General features: G+C 32.5%; 1 non-coding gene across 1 annotated transcript; it reads left to right on the forward strand.

Annotated features, from left to right (window-relative positions):
• Positions 1-2353: 2353 nt before the first annotated feature.
• TRNAV-CAC (transfer RNA valine (anticodon CAC)) lies at positions 2354-2427 on the forward strand. Its single transcript has one exon. It is a non-coding gene; the product is annotated as a tRNA-Val (tRNA).
• The last annotated feature ends 9570 nt before the right edge of the window (positions 2428-11997 follow it).

An 11997-nucleotide genomic window follows, 5' to 3' on the forward strand; every position in this document is an offset into this window, starting at 1 on the left:
TAAGCCTTTATCCATGAATTTTAAGCTTTCTAACTCAAATTCCTTCATCTATTCATAAATCATTGATAGAAATCTTAACTCTTGACCATAGGGTTTTCGAGAAATAAATCAAAGAATTTCAAGAAAGGGTTTCTTGATTGTTCTTCTTCAAGTTAGGGTTATTCATCAAGATTTGAGAAATATTTAAGGTATGTAAGTCTATTCATAGTGATGGACCAAGTTCGTCCTCACTCCCTACATCTAAATTCAGTTAGCAAGGTTTAAACCTACAGTTTTTACCTTAAGTTCTTGAGTTTCGAATGTACCTTGATCTCCTTGTCATTGAATTTTGAATGTTATCATTGAAAATGTCTTTCCTTTGTGTCTTCAATCCTTAAAGTGTTTTCCATGCCTATTCTACCACATGAACTCTATTTAGGTAAGAATTGTTGAAAGCTTTTGCATAACTATTTTTCAGGCATTGATTTCTAAATCAAAAAAAAATTCAAGTATTATAAGTCATCACCGAGAGAAGTTTTAAGGGAACCTGAATGGTTCTAACTGCATTATATAACTTCAAAGGAGTAATTTTGAGTATCTACTCAAAACAAATATTATTATTATGAGCGTTATTGCATGTTTTGAGAGTAGTATTGAGAATCAATTTGGGTAAGATTTAAGATAACTCAAACCTCATAAATTGTATCGCCAACGTAGACAGGATCGTGATATTAATTCGGGCGACTTCTCACTCAACCTCAATGAGGGCTTTAAGATGGATCCATAAGTTCAAGTTTTGTTGTCCTATGCTCCGGGGCAAAGTATAGGATGTCTCTGGTAACGTGGACAAAACATTGTATCATCACGAGACTTATAGTGATGGTTGTCGGTTCGATATTGTCATATATTTCAGTTGTAAAGCTTTAATATTTTCATTACATTTGCATGTTTTACTTCCAATCAAGTTATTTTCATCCCTCTTAGAATGTGTACTTAGTTTAGCTCAGTGTTTTCATTCAACCTTATTACATACCGTACATTTCATGTACTGACGTCATTCGATGTCATATCATTTTATGATGCAGATTCAGGTACTTACGATTGTAGACGCTTCAGTAAACTCTCTTTCCATCAACAGTTAGTGAGGCCTCGTCACTTCCGCAGAGCTCCAGTATAGTTAGTTCAGTTTATTTAATTATTAGTCATTTTTAGTGGAGTAGTCAGGTAGCCACAGGTCTTTTCCCAGCACCTATCTCAATTTAGTAGAGGCTTCATGGATAAGTTAGTGAGTCAATTCAGTTACTTATTCTGACGTTTTAAACATTATTACTATATATATTCAAAGCTATTTTTAGTCTTTTGCTTAAAGTAAGATTGAGATGTTCTAAGTTTGTTTAAATGATTTTAAACATTATCTCTTTTAAAGATTCCGCATGTATATTTAGTTTTTCGCTGAGTAATCAGTTAGGCCAAGAGTTAGCCTAGGACTAGCAATTATTTTTGAGTGTGACAACTTTTCTATTTCACACAATTATTGTTAGTCGTGTGAACTATGAAACATAAAATACAAATTTTCCATTTCAAGCATCCAAATGACTGCATTACTCTCTGTTTTCATACTACCTATGGAAACGATATACAATGTGTTTGTGGGGAGGAGAATATTTTTTTTTTATTTTATCATGTCGATTGATCAAAATTTTTGAAAATTATTTTCTGGAAAAACAAATTTATTAAAAATAAAAAAATGAGTTTCATGGTGAAAAATAGAAAACATAAGTTTCACAAGTGATATTTTATATTAATTTTGTCCTCTTACCCTCCAACATCTAGCCTCGTAGTCCCCATCCCCGCCAATCCACTACTCCTACTCTCACCCTACCTTCTATAATATTTATTTAGATTATATACAAATAATTTTAGGATAATATCTTTTACTTACATACTCAACACACACACAAAAAATAAGAAATTAACTTATTTTTCAAGAAAACATTTTTCTTCACACTGAACACATCCATGATTGTGAAATATCCATATTAGAAGTAGGCTTGAATTCGAAATCATGAGCAAGTTAATTTTTGGTGAAAATACACAATAAAATCTTAGAATTTTTGAAATGCCCAGAGGAAAAGAAAAGTTTTATTTTGCTTATATCTGTAAGGAAATTAAGGGGAAAATATATATCTACAGCTGCAAATCATTATAATGAAGGTGCAAAACCGATCAAGTAAAAAAGAAAAATATTAAACTGAATAGTTACTTAAATGTCAGACTTAATAATAAATTAAAAACTATGACCTTAAATATACACAAAAAGTTCATATTTGTTATAGATTAATAAATTAAACATAAGTTGAAAACCTTCAATAAGGTCTGGGTGGTGTAGTCGGTTATCACGCTAGTCTCACACACTAGAGGTCCCCGGTTCGAACCCGGGCTCAGACATTTCTTTTTCTGCAGCAATTTTTTTCTGAAAAAAAAAGAAAAGAGTTCGTTATCATTATAATTTTTAAGAAAACCTCATTAGAATTGCAGATAATATGGTTGTAAGAAAAAATATGCTTATATTTCCAAAATATTGGATATAATGACAATAATATATCCATATATGGATGGTTTCAAGGGAGAGACAACAATAATAATATATCTAGTGTAATTTCATAAGTGAGTTTTGAAAATAATAGAGATTACACAAATCTTACATTTATCTTATAGAGATAAAAAAAATTGTTTATTCAGGAAAAAGAAACAACAATAATACATGTATAAGGTAAATACTATGACAAACACTGTGCTCGAGGAAATATTATACACTAATCATTGCACAAAACTTAAAACTTATTTGCCTTATGTTCGACGGTTAATTCATTTGCAGCTAAAGTTGTGAATATTCTTCACAATTATTTGGGAATGATAATTACTCCCTCAACTAATTTTCGTCTTTTTTTTTCTTATGTGTTTTGTACCACAAAAAGTATATTTTCCATGTAATAAAAAATAATTGGAAAAGTTTTTCAGTGTTTGACTGATGGGTAAAATATATATTTAAATAAATATATATATATATATATATTTAAAAGTAATAATAGTATTTAGTAAATCACAAAAGTGCTTCGAGTTCTAAAGATTAAAATTAACATCTAAATTCTAGTTGAAACAAGTAATATAAAGTTATAAATTTGAAGTGTTAGACGAAAGACTTTGGCCCATAAGGGAGGGAACTCCTTTTTAGTAACCAAATAATACAAAATGAAATAATTTAGCCTAAACAGTCGCCAATTAAATCGTTTAAATTAAAAATAGTCAGTAGATATATAATCAAGGGTGAAGTTTAGAATATAGGTTTGTCGAATTCACAAGCAATTCAAACTTTGTATTTTTTTAATTAATTTTTTTCTTACTAAATATGTATAAATAATTAATTTAGAATACAGTGAATTAAAATGACTAGAATCTCGAATGAATAAGCTTTAAATCCTTGTTCCGTCTCTATAATACAATATAAATATAATCTATGTATACAACAATATACAATTAGTCTATAGTTCATATATACTGGTTAAATAAATAAGTAAGCTTAAAATAACTTTCCTATGAAAAATAACTCTTTTATTGCCCAACCCATTCTATTTGGTCGAACTACGGAACTACTTGGAAGTAAAATTTTCAAATGATATTTGTGAAATTATTTAGTAATGTCACTTAATTAACTTTGTTTTGTATTAATAAAATCACATAATTTATAAATTTTCTCATACAAAGTCACTTAGTTTTGTATCAATAAAGTCATTCTAACTTATGAATTTTTTCACTCATTCAAACTGCATTTATCATTTCAAGTCATCTGAAAAATCTGACTTGACAAAATAAATAATTTCTATGCCATATAGATATGAACTCCATAATAATTACGACATTTTAAAAGATCCAATATTAAAAAGTTGACCCATCCTGATTTTCGTCGGGCAAGTTTCATGTCATTCTCTATTGGATTGGACCTAGCCAGGCTGTGTTGTATTATTCGTGGGTTCATGTCAACATGGCATAGAAAATTAATTTAGAATTGTTTGGCACGTGGGAATAGATAAGTAAAGTTATCTCATGTGGGAATAGATAAGTAAAGTTATCTCATGAATTGAGATATTATATAGGGAAAATAATTATATATGCCTTTAAACTTTACGAAAATGTCTAGATATACCCTTGTTTGAAGTTTGGCCCATTCATGCCCTCGTCGTCCAACTTTTCGAATATGTATACTCCTGTAAACGTTAGTTGCTTTGCTGAAAATAACCAGTCAATTATTTTTTTTGTAAAATAACATTTGAAATTGCCATATGCCCATTAATTGCCACATGATATTTTAATTAAATTCATCATTTTAATGTCTCTCAATTATCCGACCTGAATTATATCCGACCCAGAAATCCATTCATTTTAACCCAAAATCAAAGCCCTAATTGTGGACCATATTCTTCATTAGAAGCTCGCCTCTAGGATTTCTGAGAAGCCCCCATCGATTCATCTCAAGTTCTAGTAATCTTCCACCATTCAAGTTTTGAAACAATGAGTCAGGATTCAAGTGTTTCAAGTAGGTCGACGATGAACTGTCATTGTGGTAGTGCAACGAGGATTTTTATGTCTTTCACTCCAATAAATGTTGGAAAGCGCTTTTATAAGTGTTCTAAACCTAATGTAAATTTATCATACAATTTCATTAATTTTAATATTTTTGGCCATTGTTGATTTCAAGTTCATATTTTGTGCAGTGTTTTTCGTGTAATTTTTGAAAATGGGTTGATGATCCGCTCCATCGTAGAGTTGCAAATCTCATCTATAATTTAAAGAAGGAAAACGATAATCTTCATCGTGAAAAGAAAGCTTTGGAGACAAGAATGACTGATCTTGAAAAGTATCTGACATCTGAAATTAAAAAAAATTATGAACGTCTAGATGAAATTAATGTTTCCAAAATAAGGACGTTGTTGTCGATAATGAAGAGGTTGTTGTCAAGTGTTTGATTGATAATAATGATGGGATACAAAAATCTAAATTTTTCTATAAAATGCGGATTGTGATAGGTATGTCGTGGTGTTATTTTGTAGGATTCATCATATTTGATGAAATTTAAATTTCTATCATTTGTTATGTCTATTTTGTAATGTTTAACTTAGAAAATGTTAAACATATGTGATGTAGTTGATGACTTTGGAATTCTAGTTTATATTTTGGTTTAGGTATGATCTATCTATTTCAATATAGAAAAAATTGTAATGTCGTTAAGAACATAATTGATAATTCAATTTCAATTGAATAAATTTGTTGGTTACCTGTCATGAACGTGCTCTTAGTTGCAGGCTCTTTGTTGCCTTACATGTTGAAGTCTAAAGAATAGTCTATATTACCTGATTCATTACAAATGAAGAAGCATAAAGTTAATCTATATTGCTGGACAAGAGAAAGAGTTGGATTAATTTCATACAATACTATAATTAAACTATTGTCACGATCTAAGCCTAGGGCCTAGATGTGACATGACGAATGAGACACCAGGAGGTTCCTCACTCAAGCCTCTTAGTCTTCATTTAGCTTTTCATAGATAATGACATTCAATACAAGTGAAAATAAATGGGATAATGGGACTAAGGGGAAACAACATAGAATAAAAGCCAACAACAATCTTAGATCATTATACATTTCGTCCAAACTTACCTCTACTAATAGACTTGGCGGGGGCTAAGACATGTCCCTAGCTCAATCTCAAATGTAGTTTCAAAAGTACCAAAAGATAACCAAAAGTCTATACATGTCATAAGCTAGAAAAGGAAAAGGGGATGTTGTTCCCGAAACATGGAAACTCACCAACTATGTAGCCTTTAGCGAATCAACTAGCCACGTGGAGATGAGTGTGGAGCAACGCCGATCCATACATGGTGATATCATGTAGGCAAAAGAGTATGCGTTAGTACTTTGAATGTACTAAGTATTTAGGCATGCATGGACACTTAAGAAATATTAGAACATTTATGTAGTACGAAATATAGTGCAATGCATGCATAATTAGTCATGTAAATAACATTAAAACATTCATTTTGTGGGAAGATAATCATAACCAACATTTAAGACCATGCGAGCTATTACATGCAATCCAACATAACCCCCTACGTTGGCACGAGAGATTACTTGCCGGATGGAGCTCCATCAACTTCATTCATTTCTTTATCTTTAACTTTAACTTTAAGGGATTTTGTGGATCCACTAGCCTAAGCCTACAAGGGCTCCTATTTTGGCGCATAGTTAATGAGACAAGGGGTTGCTACTAGGATTTCCTTATCGAATCCTACCTCAATGCCTCAATCAGTGCTAAGTCAAATCCCACGGAATAATTCATATAGCATAAGAATGTAATCATTTAGATAGATTTAGATCATCAAACATCATTCGGTGGAATAGCTCATTAAAACCTTTCATTGATTCACGCAAGTGAGAATTGGCCTTTCACATGTGGAATACATCATTTCATAATCCTTTCATCATTCTTTTATTTCATAAGACTCCCTTTAATCATAAAAATTGCTTTCATAAACTTTCATTTTGGAGTCAATCTTCCAATTCAACTTCATTGTAACATAATGAAACTAGGTGGGTTCTATTCATCCAACTTTAAAATCATTTAAAATCCATAATAGCATGCATTAGAGTAATGTATGCATCTATTAAAACATCTTTAAAGCAACCCACCAATATACTTTAAAACTTTTTTTCATGCCTTCATATAAGGACCCTATTATAAATCAACCATCTCATAAAATTAAGAGTCAATATAAGCTAATATAGGTAAATAAACTTCAAATAGACAACAATCTACGCATTTAGGATCATGATATAAAGACCCATAAGATTTCACCATTTAAAATTAAATTGCTAGGTTGAGAAAATATTTGGGCTCCATGGTGGAAGAACCCATGAATAAGACCCACATACCTTAGAGAGTAAATCCCTAATGTAGCTTTGAGAAATGAGACTTGAAGAAATCTTGAATGAAACCCTAGACTTGGCTTGAAACCCTTGGGAGAACTTGAGAGGAAATAATTTGTGTGTTTGAATCTAAGTGTGAGAATGAAGTGTTTGGAATAGTTTTAGGGCTTTAGAAATAGGGCTGTTCACAATTTTGGTTAAAACCAAAACCAAACCGAAAATTTAACCAAACCGAATAAAAAAACCGACATTCAGTTTGGTTTGGTTTGGTTTGGTTTTAAATTTGAATAACCGATAATATTTGGTTTGGTTATGGTTATAGAAAAAAATAACCGAATAAATAACCGAACCAAACCGATAATTATATACTTAAAATTTATAATTATTTATATGTATAATATTAGGTTTTCATAAATAATTAAAGATATTTTATACGTTTTAATTATTAATTTAATATTAATATACTTATTTTTAAGGCCCAACAATACAAACCCAACTCTCAAGCCCAATTATAAATTCTAATAAACACTAAACAGCGGTCCAAGTCCAACAATCCAAGCCCATTAGCCCAACTCTCAAGCCCAATTCTAAATCCTAAATTCTAAATCCTAAATCCTAAATTTCTAATAAGCACTAAGCACTTGAGCAGCAGACAGCAACATAAAGTAAAAGTTAAAACTTTAAAACCCTAGTATCTGTTTTCCTTTTACATTTTTGTTCCTCTCACGTTGGTTTCTCACAAAGTCATAGACTCACAGTCATAGACTAACAGTGAAGGCTCAAGAACAACCTTAACTCCTCAACCCCAAGTATAAGATTATCAAATTTTGAGAAGGTTTGTAAGGAGTTTTTCAAATTTTAAATTGATTTTAAGTTGTTTTCTTTTTTTTTCCGAATGTTTAAGTTGTTTCATTTTCTGTTTTGAACCTCTGTGGGTCGTGAGGAAAAAAGAGCTTCATAAGAATTTGAAGAATGTAGAGAGAGAATATTTGAATTATCTCGGCTAGTCATAAACCGAATAACCGAATAACCGAATCAAATCGAACCAAACCGACAATAACCAAACCCGTGGTTATTATTTTACTTGGTTTGGTTATGGTTTTAGACATTTAATAACCGATTAAATTGGTTTGGTTATGGTTTTAATCAATAACCGACCCAAACCGAACCATGAACACCCCTATTTAGAAATGGTCAATTCTGTCCCCCCAAACGACCACACTTTGATATTAAAATACGGAAAAAGATCAAACTACCCTTCTTAAAATTAGCCGAATTGGGGCTTCACGGGGATCCTTCACGGTTCGTGGTGCTCACCACGGCCCATGGTGCTCACCACGGCCCATGGTGGTATCCCGTGGTAAATGACTTGGAGGAGAAAATCTTGGGGTTTGTAGGAAAGTCTCTGCTTTCTCCACGAAGACCTTCATGGTCCGTGAAAGGCATCATGGCCCGTGAAATGTTGTCGTGGTGCTAAACCTGTAGGAGTGACCACCATGAAACACACCATGGCCCGTAAAGTGATTCACGATCTGTGGTGGTCGTTCGTGGTCCCTGCCTTGAAAAGTTTTTTCGATGTCTCAGCGGAAGGGTCACCACGGTGGGATTTATGGATCGTGGTGCTCACCATGATCCATAGTCCCTTGTGGTGGACCTCACCTGGCAGGACTGAGTTCCTGAATCACCACCACGGTGGCTCTCTACGAGGCATGGTGCGTACCACTGCCCGCGATGGCCATCACCTGGTGCTAATTTTCTGCATTTCTCTGAGATTTCATCCTTTATTCTTCGTTTTAGAATTTTTCAATTTTTTGGGGTCTTACAATTATACTAAATATTAATATAATACTGCAATAGTGTTGTAAATCTCGTTCAACAATAACACATCAACATAATTGAGAAAAGACAAATAAGATAAGCACAACCAAAAGAATGTGTCATTAATGTCATTCTATGAAGGCGTATGAAAGTTTCACCTAACTTAATCTTCATGTGCTGAGTGAACTAGCCCTAAAAAAATACTATCAAATTGTATAGTTTATCAACCAATTGTGGTTAACTCAGAGGATTAAAACAAAAATTAACATAGAAAATAAGTTATTGAATATCATCATCGAGTGCAGGTTCTCCTCTTCCCTTAACCCCCATCATCTTGAACCTTTTCTTTTTTGCCTTCATCTGCATATGTCCAGATGAGACAACTTCTTTTCCCTTTCAAGTTGTTTTGACTAGAGAATGAGGTCGATTAGTTGGCATAGAGGCACCAATGTGATCTCCAGTGAATTGATTTTTTCTTGTACCAATAGAAATACTTCTTGTCTTCAACTTCTCAGCCCTTAACTCTGATTCAAGATTCACCTTTGGTCTTAGAGGTGGATCTTCTTAATTTTCAACATTAGAGCCATATAGTTTTAACTCTTGTGTTGCAACTTGTGGTTGAAAAGTAGACTTTTGTGTACCAGTCTCAGCGTCATATTCATTACCCATTATTTTTTACTGTGAACTATTGTCAGTCACTATTCTTTTTCCTCTCTTGAATATGCATTATTTTCAATAGACTTTTTCTATCAGAAAATTATTATCAATAAGTATGTTGTTAATGAACTTACAGTAAAAAAGGGAATATTACCAATAAGTATTTTGTAGCATACTTTGTAACAACCCCTTATATTGTGATTTGGTTCATCACAATTAATGAACTTACAATAAAAAAAGAAAATATTGCAAATAAGTGATTTTTAGCTCACTTTGTAACAATCCCTTACATTGTAGTTAGGTTCACCACAGTTACTATATGACATTTGAGTGTTTTTTCTGGAGTAGGACCATTCACCTTTTCTTTTTCTTGCTTCATTCTCTATTTATCTTCACTTTAGATCCTTGTTTCACAACATCAGGAGGCAATATTGCACTTGAAGGATAAACCTTTCAAAACATCTGACCTCTTACCGTCTGCATCTAGTGTTTATAGAATAGCATATAAGCCTCATTGCTATACCATAGTTTTGTGGTTAAAAAGACGGTTTAAATTGATTTAGACTTTTTAGGAAAAAATCAACTTTAAAAAAAATCGTCACTTAATTTTTTAAATAAATTTAAAAAATAAATATATATTGTATTATATTAGAAAAGCCAGAGCAAACACCCAACAGATACACGACAAGGACTATAAAGACTAAACTGCAACAAAACCAACAACCCAAACTACAGAATAAAGACTTCTCGACTTGAAAATTAACGAACTGAAAATTTCAAGTTCAAGATCCCTTCTCGACTTGACCAAAATTTTTGTAACTCAGGAGATTTTTCTTGCCTTTTAGGGTAACATTCCTATCTCTTTTCAGAACCTATAACTTCTGTTTTTATCCCTCTTTTTCATAACACATTGATCTGAAGAAGACATGAATTTATATAGAGAAGAATTTGGGGGAAATTGGTGGGAAAACCGGATGGATTTTTGAATTTTTTGGATGAAATTCGAATTTTAAAATTAAAATTCAAAAAGGATAAGGAAGATGCTCGAATCATTCCAAAGAATTCCCAAAATTCTCAACAAATTCGGCCGGATTCGAGGCTAGGTGGATGGTGCGTATGGAATCACACTCTCTCAAAGTTATATGTGGCACAAACCAATGAGCCAAGTACGAGGAACGATGGTTTCGTTGCACTGGATATACTGTTTGTCAGGAAAGTGAGAAAGAAGACATTGGGTGTGTGCTTATTTACTGTATGTAGAAGCTGCATGTCGATGTACACGTTCTTGGTGGTATACATTAATGGAAATTGGGATTGAGAGGAGGATGGACTTCTTGTTTGTATGTATTGGGCTGTGGGTTTATATTAATGTGTTGGTGGTGATGACCTTATTTAGAGAAGGCCACCTGTAATGGTGTGCTGTAGGTTGTAGGAAATGAATTTAATTAGTGAATCGACTAAAAATTAAATAAGACGAATCGATACTCATTAATTAATGATCTTTTTAATTCTAACAAAATAAATTAATTAACTTCGTTATACACTGATTAATTCAAAAATATAAGTGACTAATTTACGAAATGATTAATAAAAATTAAAATATTTTTGAGATCATTTTTGAATATTCATAAAAGCTAATAATTATATAAAACTATATGAATCATTTAAAAATTATAAAAATGACAAATATACTTAAGAATAACATGAAAATGTTGTAATTTTTATAAAAGCTAATTATTTTAAATTGTTCGAAGTTGAAGAAGCTCGATAACTAATTTACGGTGTGGATTGTCAAAATTGGTGCCAACAACTGTCCATTTATTTGGATAGGATCGATAAAAGAGATTCTGGGCAAAGAAATTTGACAAATGCAATTTTGGCCGATCATATCTTCATCTTTCTGAGAGGAATTTTGGTATGGACGTTGAAAATTATGGCCGGACCCCAATATCAGATTTTTGACATATCTTAGGCTTTATGAGAATTTAGGTCACTTGTAGTTTAATCACTTGATTTGGTGCACGAATTTAAAAATACAAAAGTTATTCCGGTGTCGAATTATGGAGACACATAATAAAAATAAATAGTAAAAAAATGACTTTATCTTTGATCTTGGGCGGATAGCGGGAATTGAACCCCAGAATGCTCGGGGAAGAAGATTAAAAATCTCTTATGTTAAGATAACCTTCGATTGGAGAGAGTGACAAATAAATCCAGTATGAAAAAGAGGCTTGCAACCTCTTAGCCATGAATGTGGTGCACTTAACATTCATAATTAAGAACTTACATGGGCATATTTCCACAGCTCTTAGTGTATTGTCAATCGGATCGGAAAGTTTCTTCCTGTGACAGTTGAAATTTGCCGAATGCGAAACAAAAACTGACAAACCCAAAGAAATACCCACATGCCTTCTGATAGGGGTGTGGTTTGATTGTGGTGGAAGTCGCTCCTCAACTCGCGTCCTATGAGTTTGATATTCCTCTTCAGACTGTGTCTCAGTTCGCTGCTAAGAAATAGTTCCACATTTGCTGCATCCCTTTTAATGTCGTCCGCATCTGTGG

The sequence above is a fragment of the Solanum dulcamara genome, chromosome 1 (assembly GCF_947179165.1).
Source record: "Solanum dulcamara chromosome 1, daSolDulc1.2, whole genome shotgun sequence".
NCBI lineage: Eukaryota > Viridiplantae > Streptophyta > Magnoliopsida > Solanales > Solanaceae > Solanum > Solanum dulcamara.